Below are 12,011 nucleotides of genomic sequence, written 5' to 3'. Positions count from 1 at the left end.
GGGTTACTTTTAAATTTTAGATTAATTTTGATTTGGGAAATAGACTCCTTTGATAGTCAGACACCCTGTGGTGGCAGAAGAACTGGGACTAGGATTCATTATTCGATACAGAACACCTTTAGTTCATTTTAGCTCTACCTGGTTAAAAGTGGGCGTTTTAAAGAAATAATAGATAACTTCAAATACATAGTTCCTTAAACCTGTCATATAAACCAAGTTCTTTAAGCCTGTCATAGGAAGTTAATCAGTTGTGATCATGTCAAGAGAATTTACTTAAGACTTTATGGATTTATGTTGGTTTCATAATTAGGTTGATACAAAGAACCAAAGGCCTTCAGTAAAGTCAGATAATACACTGGAAGTGCTTTCAGAGCAGAAGTACTATATGAATTGAGTGAAAGGTGGAATTATTTTAGAGTGGTAATTCGGTAGCTTGAAGAAAAATGGCAATAAAGGGTAAAGAACCCTTCTAACATGCCATTAAAAGAGTATGCACTGGAGTTTGTTGCTGTTTCAAAGGAATGTTGAAAGAATAAAGTGAAAAATAAGCTGGTAAAATACAGATAAAAAAGAATAGGGACTGGGCCTGTGTTGTCACTGATAGAGGGAACTCTTCTGAATGATGAAACTCAAGCTAAGTGACATAATGGGTAAATACTGTACTTAGATTCAGGATAATCTGAGTTTGACACTTAATCTGCCTCTGACACATAGTAGTGGGTAATCTTGGGCAAGTTACTTAATCTCTCTGCTTCAGTTTTTTATCTGTAGAATGAGAAGTAGAAATTGATGGCCTGTACTTAACTATTCAGATCTCTACTCAGAGTCTGAATCTCTGTGATCCTGTGATAACAATATAAATGGGAAATTTTTCAGAAATTTGAAGTCCTGTAGAATACTAAGGGGTTAAGAACTTAAATGAGATGTACAGCTACCTGGTGTTTGGGTTTTTTTTTCCTTCTAAATAATCGTATGTTTCCTCAAAAGCCTTAGTGCTGAGGCAGCTAGGTGGTGCAGTGAATAGAGCACCAGCCCCGGAGTCAGGAGGACCTGAGTTCAAATCCGGCCTCAGACACTTGACACAATTACTAGCCATGTGACTTTGGGCAAGTCACTTAACCCCAATTGCCCTCAAAAAGCAAAAAAAAAAAAGCCTTGGTGCTTTCCATCTAAACTTTTTTGGAATTTTATTTTAAATATGATGAATTTTAATTAGTTATGATTTTATTATTTACACCCTTTTGTTTCCCTGCATTATGAACTAATACATTTGTATGCATTCAATTGTAGGTCAGTAAAATTTAAATGATCTCGATTAATTATTTTCACAAAAATGCATTCTAAGGATTCAGATAAGAGAAATACAAATTCCTTTTCATTCATTTCAACTTTTAGCACAGTACCTGGCACATAGTGTCAGCTAGTTTGCGCAGTGGGTAGAACACCCACTGAAGTCAGGAAAATCTGAGTTCAAATGTGTTCTCATATACTTATTAGTTGTGTGACCCTGGGCAAGTCACTTAACCCTGGTTGCCGCAGTTTCCTTTATGTAAGAAGAGCTGAAGAAGGAAATGGCAGATCACTTCAGTATTCTTGCGGAGAAAACTCCCAAGTGGGGTCACAAAGAGTTGGCCACAGTGACTGAATAACAACTGGCACATAGTAGGTGCTTAATAAATGTTGATTGATTGGTCATGTTCTGCTCATAGTGCATTCTTGAAAAGTTTACTAGCATCCTCTGTAAATCAGTTTAATTCATGGGAGATCCTTGTATGTGATTTAAAGGGATTTGAGGTCAGCCCACACCAATTTCTCTACTGTCCTCTATGTAGGACAATAGTAAACCATACTTATCTAAGGAATTAATTTCTTTTGTTTCCTGTGACATTGGTGGTACTTCCTCCACCATCCTCTTTTTTTTTTTTTTTTTTTTTTGCTTTTTGGAGGGCAATTGGGGTTAAGTAACTTGCCCAAGGTTACATGACTAGTATTTTTGTGTGGGTGTTAAGTGTACGAGGCCAGAATCGAATTCAGGTCCTCCCGACTCTGGGGCCAGTGCTTTACTCACTGTGCCACCTAGCCACCCCTACCATCCTCTTTTCAAAAAGAAAGGAGAGGAGAGAAAGGAAAAGATTTGTTTTAACTTTATTAGTTCTAAAATGGCTTTATTTTTACAACATCTCCATAGACTAATAATGATTCTTAGGACTTTTGAAAGAGTATAATTTATTACCAGAAGAACTGAATGTTATGGGTTGATAGAGGGGTCTTTTTCTTTTCCTTGTTTCCTGCTATAGTCTTAAATTGACTGAGGAGAGATAGAAAATCAAGTGGTATTTAGTATTTTGTTAGTGCTCAAATATTTATCTTGTGGGTGGATAAAAATCAACTCTTCTTAAAAAGAGATTTCATTTGAACTGATAAAACATTTAAAAAAAAATAGAAACCTTACCAGCAAGATGTCAATTTTAGGTAAGCCTTCAGAAATCGACGAATATGGATTATATCTAATATCTTTTTGATAACTCTTTCATGTTCTTTTTTAGGAAATCCTTATAAGCACATAGAGAATCATTAATTATTAGAAGTTTAGTCTAATTGAAAAGGACAAGGAAGATATGTGAATGCAGGGAACCTTCTGAAGATTTGAGAAAGTCTACCCAACCTATTGGCAACTGCTGAATCTAGTAGACTAAAGTTAAGCATAATAGGATGATGTGATGTGGGCTTATTGACCTAACATATGGAGATGGGTAAAAACAGACCTGATTAGCCTGTTAAATTTTGTTTAAAAAAAGTTCATAAGCTTGATAGGATTGGGTGTTGTTGGGGTGAGGAGGTCAAATTAGAGAAATGCAAGGAGAGAGGATTAACAAAAATGAAAAAAAATTTTTTTTTTGCCTTTTTTTGGAAGGCATTTGGGGTTTAGTAACTTGCCCAAGGTTTCATGGCTAATATGCTGCTAACAAATAAAATCATTTGGACTATTAGCTTAAAGCAGTTGACTAAAATAAAACTTACTTTATATAGTAAAATAATAATAGTGATGATGCAAATAAAAATGGCAAAAAGGTAGGAAGCTACCATATATCTTCATTTCCTTTATTGTAACCTCTACCAATTTTTGATAGTGAAGTATGCACTAGTAGAAAGCACTGATGTTAGCATTACAAAGGCCCAGGTCTATAGGTGAGCTCTGCCACTTAGTACCAGCTGCGTGATATAGACAAGTTATACTACTTTTGGGGCCTCAGAATGCTTATCTGTAAAATGTTAAAAAAAAAAAAAAAGTGGTACCAGATGATCTCTAAGGTTTCTTCCTGCTATAGCATTTTATGAATCCATGAGTCATATCAGTTGTGGCCCAAGTTAGAAATTTAGTCTACCTTAATTTCTCTGAGCTAGTTAGTAGCCAACTTGATCTTTCCATTCTGTTCCTTGAATATATCAACTCATGCAGCACACATAAATCCGTGCTCTCTCTGTAATGCAGGGCGCTTTATCATTCCAGAAAATATAGGACATTTAGATAAAAACATGCTTTTTTCTGTATCTATAAATATAATACTGTGATTTTTATTATTCTTGTTATTACTATACATTGTGCTAATCTTCCTAATGTTAAGCTCTCATATATGGCATAGATTTCTTGTATAAATATAACTTGGTCATAATGAATAATTTTTAAAATCTATTTATCTATTACTTTTGCCACATTCTTATTTAGTGTTTTTTTGCATCTTATTCATTTGGGTATCAGGGTTTGGCTTACAGAAGGAGTAGTAAAGTCTTTTTTTGTTTTTGAGAAGTTTATGTACTCTGGTTATTTATTTTTTGCATGTTTGATATTATTTACATACTTTTTTTTTGATCAGACTATTTTGGGGAGGAATTAATTTATAGTACTTTCATTTTCCCTTTCTGAGAATTTCGTTTTTCTTATTAATTTTGTTATAGTATTTTATATTTTTGTAGATACTCAATTAAGACTTGTCAGTTCCATCTCCTCAGTGTCTCTTGTATCTGCCCCTTTCTATATATTACTACCACACCTATCCTAGTCCAGATCCTCCTCATCTCTAGTCTGTTATTATAATAGTTTTATAATAGAAATCCTTCAGTTGATTCTCTTCTCTCTCCATTCCGTCCTACATACAAATGCCTAAAGTGCATGTTTGTCCATGCATGTCTCAGGAAGATTAAGGGGATTCCTGTTGCTTTTAGGATAAATTTTAATCTCTTCTGTTTGACATTTAGAGCCTTTTGCCACCTAGCTCTAGCCTACATTTCCAGATTGATTACATAAAGCTGTACACTTCAGTCAAACTATCCTCCTTGCTATTGCCAATACATGATATTCTATCTCCTACTTCTGTGCCCTTTGGAGGGTTGTCTTCTTTCTCTTAGGAATGCTCCATTCAGTTTTACCTCTTGAAACTCCAGCTTCTTCCTTAAAAACTCAAGTACCATTTTCTTCAAATGATCTTCCTGATTCCTCCATTTACTGATCTCCCTCTCTCCTCCAAATCACTTTTTTGGGGGGGTGGGGCATGCGGGGTGGGTAATATCCAGTATTGACTCAGCTTTAAATAATTGTGTTCTACAGTAGAATGTAAACTTCTTGAGGGCAAGGACTGTCTCATTTTTGTTTTTGACTCTTCAGTACTCAATATGTAGTAGGAACTTAAAAAATACTTATTTGATATTCATTTCATTGTTACATGACTAAGTATAATTGTTTCTTATGTTTTCTTAATTTTCCTATTTGCTGGTCTCTCCCCCCCACCTTTTTCATTTTTGATGAAGTACCTTAGTTTTCTTTTAAAAATCAATTTAGCTAATGATCTATTTTGTCAGTCTTTTAAAAGATCAGTTCTTTACTGGTCTATCTATTTATCATTTTCTTTCAATTTTGGTTTTGAAAATTTTTACTTGTTTTGGAGTTATTGATTTTTCTAATTTTTTTTAAGATTGTAAGCTAATGTGTTTTCTCTTTCCTTTTTCCTTTGCTTAATACAGTTATTGAGATTTTTCTTCTCCCATCTACTTTTAGATACATCTCATAAATTTATGTATGCTGTCTTGTCATCATTCTTCTTTAATGTAATTATTGTATCTGTGTTTAGCCTTCATGAGTCTCTGCATCTTTTATTGACATCTTTTAATTGTGCTTTTTATTACTTAGATTTTAAAAGGATACTTAATATTCCTGCCTTTTTTGCCTTGATAAAGGAGTTTTTATATCATAGCTTTTGTAAATGTGACTGAAAAATAGGTACTTCCAGGTTCCAACTAAATAATTACCAAAGATCTATGAAAATCTATTTATTCCAGCATTCTGTTGTAATAAACAAGATCTGAAAGAGGCACTTTGAGCCTACACATTTTGCTTAGGTCTTTTTATAATTGCATTTTCATTTTAAATATTTAGATGCTACAGTATATTTAATATTGATATTGTTTTGTTATCTGTGAATTTTCTGGTTTATCTTTCTTGATAGTATCCATTTTTCTGTCCACAATTGTACTTTATCCAAGATCATGAGTACCATTCCTGCTCTTTTGGAGTCAGGTGAAGCGTAATTTATTTCAACTCTTATTTTAACCGTTTTTATTTTTTAAAATATTTTTCCTTTGTGCTGCTGTGTTGGCTTATGATTTCAAATCCATTTTGTACCTCTCTGATTTTTTTGAGTAGTTTTAGCCCATTTACATTCAAGATTATAATCATTAAGTTTCTTTATCCTTTAGCAAAACCCAATGAGTTATTTAACTTGTTTTGCTTTAAAGAATTAGTTTTCAGTCTTTCCTCAGGCAAAGATACCTTTCTCAATTTTTATGATTGTGCCCAGACCTCTTGGTTCTAACTTTTACTGACAGAATCTCTTTAAAGCTTGCTTTGCTCATTTCAGACAGGACTCTGTTTTACTTATGAAGCACCTCTCTTCCTGCTCTTCAGTCCTCACTCCTCGGCTACCTTTGTTTGAATGACTTTTTACTCCTGGCTATTGGATTTCAAGGAAAAAAAATCACTGTATTACTTTCTTCTTTTTTCCTCTGGGATATTTCTGTTAGCATACTGTTCCTGGGATTAGCCCATCCATAGCTGTCTTTTGTTATTGTTGTTGTTCCTTCAAAGACAAGGTGAGGGGATGACATAATCTTTTCTGTTTTAAAAAAATATATAATATTTGATCATTACTCAGATTTTTCATGTTCTATGAATTTGAAAACCTGTATTGAGGTTTTTTCTGCTAAATTTGCACCTCAGAGACCCTGCTCATCTTTGACTTTCTTGAATGATTGAAAGCCTGAAATCACATTGGAGATCCATCATATTTAATAAATGTAAAGTAAGACTAGACTCAGCCTTTCAGAATATGCTATCCTTGGGTACTAGTTATTATACTTTTCAACATATCACTTTACAGTCTTTTTAAACATTGCTTTTAAATGATTAATCCCACCCATTTAGAAGTAGTATTCCTTGGTGGGGGGGTGGGGGGGTTGTGGTAGTAATAATAATAGTTAACATTAGTTTTACAATTAGTTGACAATAGTTTTACAAAGCACTTTGCATATTCACTCTCATTTGAAGCTCACCACAGCCCTGTCAGGTAAATACTAAATATATCATTAACCACGTTTTACTGATGTGGAAACCAAATTGCCCATACTATAGCTAGTAAGTATTGGAGGCAGAATTTTAATCCTTGTCTTTTCTGCCTCCAAATCTGACATTCTGTCTGCTGCCAGTATAGTAATAACAATAACAATAAAGAGCTAGCTTTTATATAACTCCTACTATGTGCCAGTATTGTGCTAATCACTTTATAGGTTATCATAAGAGATAATCTTTTGATAACTTTTACTTCACTAAAAGTGAACTGTTTCCTTCTAGCACCTTGTATGATACTTTACTTGATAGTGAAGGGTATGAAACTTTACTCATTACTCTGTTTTTGAATACATTAAACTTGGGGTTCTTCTCTGACAGTATTTCCTGTCTTTTCATCTGCATTTTGTTCCCTAATTCTAATGTTTTTAAACAGTTTTTTTTGGGGGGGTGGAGAATGGTTTCTGAACAAATGGTATCAGACTTACTACTTCATCTTCTTATTCTGGCACAGTAATGATTCTCAGATTTTATTAAATTCTGTCCTCAAAGTCTTATTACTTTACTTAGTAGAATATTCTTCCAGTTTTGCTGTTTAAAATTTTTCCCCCAGATAATTTTTGCATCTTTGCATCTTTGTGTTTTGTATCTGCCATTCTTTTTCAGTGTCCAGGGATTTATTAATATTTATAAAAAAATAATATTACATTTTTAACTATCAATTCTTATTTATTTAAAAAACACTTGTTCATTGATTCAGTTCCTTTTTAAAATTTTATTTGAAATTAAAAACCACCAATAAAAAGAACAGTTCTAAATACAAAATAGAATGGAAAAAGAGGGGAGGTTGTACTTGAAATTATGAATTTCTGTTACATATAGTTTACCTTTCAAGTATATAATTAATTCAACATATAACTTTAAAAGATGGCTCTTTTGTGTTTCCTTCTAATCGGCACTCTGACCTTCCTTCTGTTCTCTTCTGCATATTAAAAAAAAATGCTTCATTTTGACCCCTTTTTCTTTTCCAGGGTTGAGGCTGAAAACAATTACTAGTACCTTTTTCCCCTCCAGTCTTTCCCCCACTTAGGGGAAGTGACATAGGCAAAGTTAAGTTAAAAAAAAAAAGTACACTTTATTTTAATTAACTGTAACTAGAAATTGACTATAGTTGATTGTAGTCAGTTGTAGTCTTGTTGACTTTAACTAAAAATGTTTAATCTCATTTACTACCTTGAGTCTGTCCCTGTTCTGTCTGGAGAAGGGAAGTATTCTTCATTATCAGCCCTCTGTATTCATGTTTGGTGATTGTATTCAGTTTCTGAAGTCTTTCAGAGTTGTTTCAGTATAATGTTGATGTCACTGTTTAGGTTATTCCCAGGTTCTGCATCAGTTTGAGACTTTGTAATTTCTTACAGTGTACTAATCCATTGCATTTATATACCATAATTTCTTCAGCCATCTCTCAATCAGTGGACACTCTTTGGTTTCAGGTTCTTTGGTACTACAAAAAAAAAGCTATTATAAATATTTTTCACTTAAGAGTCCTTTTCTTCTTTCTTTGATCTCTTTAGGCTTATAGGCCTAAAAGTAGTATCTATAACTGGGTACAAGACTTTTGAGGCATAGTTTCAAATTGATTTTTTTAGTATGGGGTAGGTTGGGCCAATTTATAGTTCCACAGACAGTGCATTAGTTTGCCTTTTCTTCTGAATAACTAGATAGAGTATTTATTAGTGTTTATTATACAAGCTCTATATTAGACACTGAGTATATTAATATAAGCAAACAAGACAGTACCTGTTCTCATAGAGTTTATATTCTAATTGGGGTAGACAGTACATAAAGGAGAGATGGAACAAAAGAGTGGGTAGATGGACTAGGTTCTGGAAAGATGTCAAAACCTCACCTCTCAGACAGAGATGGGGAATCTGATGGCTGGTGAGCAGGCAACATAATGAGATGGCCGAAAGAAAGCTTGGAGACCAAGTGAAAGCTTGTATGTCAGAGCTAAGAGTCTCAGGGGTGGAGTCCAGGTTTGTGGTATAGTAGAGATGAAGATAGTGACCACAATTGTCTTTTTCCTTTTTTTGTCATCTTTGGAAATTTTATGAGTATAAGAATAATTTATAGTTCTCTAATTATTAGTTATTTGGAGCATTTTTATATGATTGTCAGTAAAATGTGTTTCTTATTTTAAAGAACTGCTTCTTATAAATTTAATTCCTTTTATGTTTCTGATATTAGACTTTTATCAGAGAAACTTTCTGTAAAGATTTTTTCACCAGATACCTGTTTCCCTTCTGATGTTTAACTGCATTTTTTAATTTTTGCAAAAAGTTTTAAATTTTATGTAATCAGTTGTCCATTTTATCTTCTATGATTCTTCTATCTGTTGTGTTTGGACATGAACTTTTACCCTAGCCTTAGTTATGAATGGTATTTCCTTCATTGCTACTGCATTTTATTTATGATGTGACCTTTTATAGTAAAAGTTGTGAATCTGTCAGATGCTTGTATAAGGTACCAGGTGGTATTCTGCACCTAATTTCTGCCCACTAACTTGGCTGTTTTCGCAGCATACTGCATTCTTAACCCAGTAGATGGGGTCTTTGGGTTTATTAAATATGTACCTAATCAGTTCCAATAATCGGCTTCTCGATTTTTTAGCCAGTACCAAATGCTTTTGATTAGTGCTCTACTGAGAGCCCTCCAGGTTTCTGATAGTTGTCTTATGCAGTTCTCAACTGCACGGAGGAGTTTATGGTCCTTTCTCTTTGATTGGAACTTATTTTTTGTTTCCTTATGTCTGAGCTCTTTTTCCTGTCTTTTTGTTAGGATTTTGAGATTTTTTTTTTCTTTTTGGGGGGGGGGGCAAGAGGGTGGCTACTTCATTTGGTGTATTTCTTATTCTTTTGAAATGATGCAGGGCATCTGGATTTAGATACAGCCTTCCTTGCTAGAAGTTCCTCCTTTTATAATTTAATGTTTGCATACAAGTTAACTAAGCTTCTGTGATGTCTTACTTTGTTCTGTTCTGTTAAACACCTTTTTAAAATCAACAAATACAGTGGGATCTCTGTTCGGTCAAATGAATTACCATAGAGTTTTGGTAGAAAACTCTATAAAAGCCTCCCAGTTTTCCTTTTATTTAATAATTCAGTTCATGCAGAGAATAGTCTCCTAAAGATTGTAAAGAGATAAGAGATAGACAATATGGTTAATTAATTGTAAAAAAACTTATTTCCTCCTCCCCCCCCCCCCCCCTTTTTGGTAAAACTGCCATCTCTGTGACCTTTATTGTTCTTTTGTAACTTTCTTCTCTTTGAAATATCTTTATGTGCCTACAGCAGTGATTCCTTCATTTCTACCCATTATATCACTGGTTTCCATTTGGTGTTTTAACAATAGTCCAAGGGGTCTGTGCTACAAATTCTTTAATGGTACTTTAAATAGTAAATAATTGTCAAACTATATTACAAATATATTTTTCTTGGTGACAGCAAGCATCACATATATCTTATAAACATTTTTTTGTGGTGATCCAAAATTTAGGATCTTGCACATGATGATTTTGATGTTTGTATAGCAGTTACATCAAACATTGACTGCTTCTAAGTACAGCAAATTCTTGCACTTTCTCAACCACTTTCTCAACCTGTATCAACTTATTTCCAAACCACTATGTGTTTGACATTTGAGAGCAAACTGATTGCCAATAGGTTGTTAGATAAATGTGCATACCTACTCTTTGTATTCTTTATATTGATTGCACTACAGTAACTCCCAAGTATTCCTTTATTACTCTTTATCTCATCAGTTGTGAATCACATGATCAGGATATGAAGAAATTTTGCATTCTTGCAGCACAAAAGTCAGGCTATTTGAATGAAAACCTTGGTTGTTGGACATGTGTATTATAAGCTGTCTTAAAAACATCATAGGTCATCACAGATGTTCTTCATTTATATTGCCTCTTATTGTAGTATTAAGACTATTTCCTGATTTTAAACCTATCCTTTGCTTATGTTGCTACTCTTTATCTGTTGGAATTTTTAATGAATTGGTTGGTAACATTGATCAGTCATTCAGCAGAGTTTCTGTGAAAAGTTAATAGTAGAGAAGAAAGTCACATTTGAAGAAATTCTTTCCTTACAATGGTGAATTTATTTATAAACATTGTTCTATAAAAACAAAAGGAATGTGTGCAATTGAATTATAAGTATCTAACTATTAAGACAGGGCAGCTTTCTAGGTGGCTGTAAAGCCAAGCACAAGCGGCTTTCCAGAAGAATGCTACTGTGAACAGTTTTTAAGGTTCTGATTACACAGTATAATGAACACTATTCCATAACAAATCAGGGCAAAACATTCACAGTAAATCAAGGTACAGCATTAACAATGTTACAACTTATCACAGAAAATCAAAGTACAGCATTAAAATATTAGGCCACATAGTTTTTCACCATAGTGGTCCAAAGTTTTGAACAAAGAACAATCTTTTGGTAACTCAATCAATCATTTCAATCATCCTTAAAGAGGTTTGTCTCCTTAAGGGACACAAAGAACAATAGTCAAAGTTCTCTACTCATGGGGCACACGGTAAGTTAACTAAATCAGTCACTTATTCACTATTCAGTTATCAGAAAATACACAAGCCCTCCACCCCTAAGTCACTAGTAAATTACAATTTCTGAGTCACTACACAGTATCCAAGTAAGGTCTTCTTTCAGCATGACTCAGGGTGGTCTCTCAGATTCCCTGGATCTCCTTACATGATCTCAGATCCTACCTGGATTCAACAAACTGTCACCTGGGTTCAGAGGCAGATAGCTCCCAGTTCTTTGTCTAGCTCTCCACACATTTACTGTTCCATGCTGAAACTCACAATGTCCAGGCTACCATAAATCCTTCACAGTCTGTGTTCCCGGGAAGTCAAGGCTTAACAAAGCCACCAGCAGGTTCGTGCAAAGTACCAGCATCACAGTCATGCTTCCTCCATCTGCGGCAGCTCAGCTGGCCCTTGGATGTCTTTGGCAGCTCCCAGAAGCTCCAGCTGGCCCTGGGACTCAGCAGCTCCTCAGCAGAAGCTCCAGCTGGTGTGGTCCCCAGAATCAAAATCATTCCAGCCTGGGGGGCCTTTCCTCTTTAGAGTCCACAGTGGCAGCAGCTTCTGCCTCTACGAAGGTTGGTCCAAGATCTGTCCGGGCCATCAGGGACCACACAGACACACACACACACACACACACACACACACACACACAATCTTGATTTCTCATAAAGTCATTAACTTCTATTTGCTCCAGTCTAATTCTGAAGCAATGATTCTCCTCATTGAGCTTTTGAGATTCTTTTTCCATCTGGCAAATTTGGCTTTTTAAAGCATTCTTCTCCT

The 12,011-nt window shown here is 34.5% G+C and overlaps 1 protein-coding gene across 1 annotated transcript in view; it reads left to right on the top strand.

The window, feature by feature from the left end:
* Positions 1-12,011, top strand: part of SP3 (Sp3 transcription factor) — a 52,126-nt gene that overhangs the window by 16,598 nt on the left and 23,517 nt on the right. The gene's annotated exons all lie outside the window — the stretch shown is intronic.

Source organism: Petaurus breviceps, unplaced genomic scaffold, assembly GCF_028583685.1.
Source record: "Petaurus breviceps papuanus isolate PSGF00001 unplaced genomic scaffold, PetGlider_PUasm1.0 90763, whole genome shotgun sequence".
NCBI classification, from domain to species: domain Eukaryota; kingdom Metazoa; phylum Chordata; class Mammalia; order Diprotodontia; family Petauridae; genus Petaurus; species Petaurus breviceps.
This window is presented reverse-complemented; position numbering and strand designations above follow the sequence as displayed.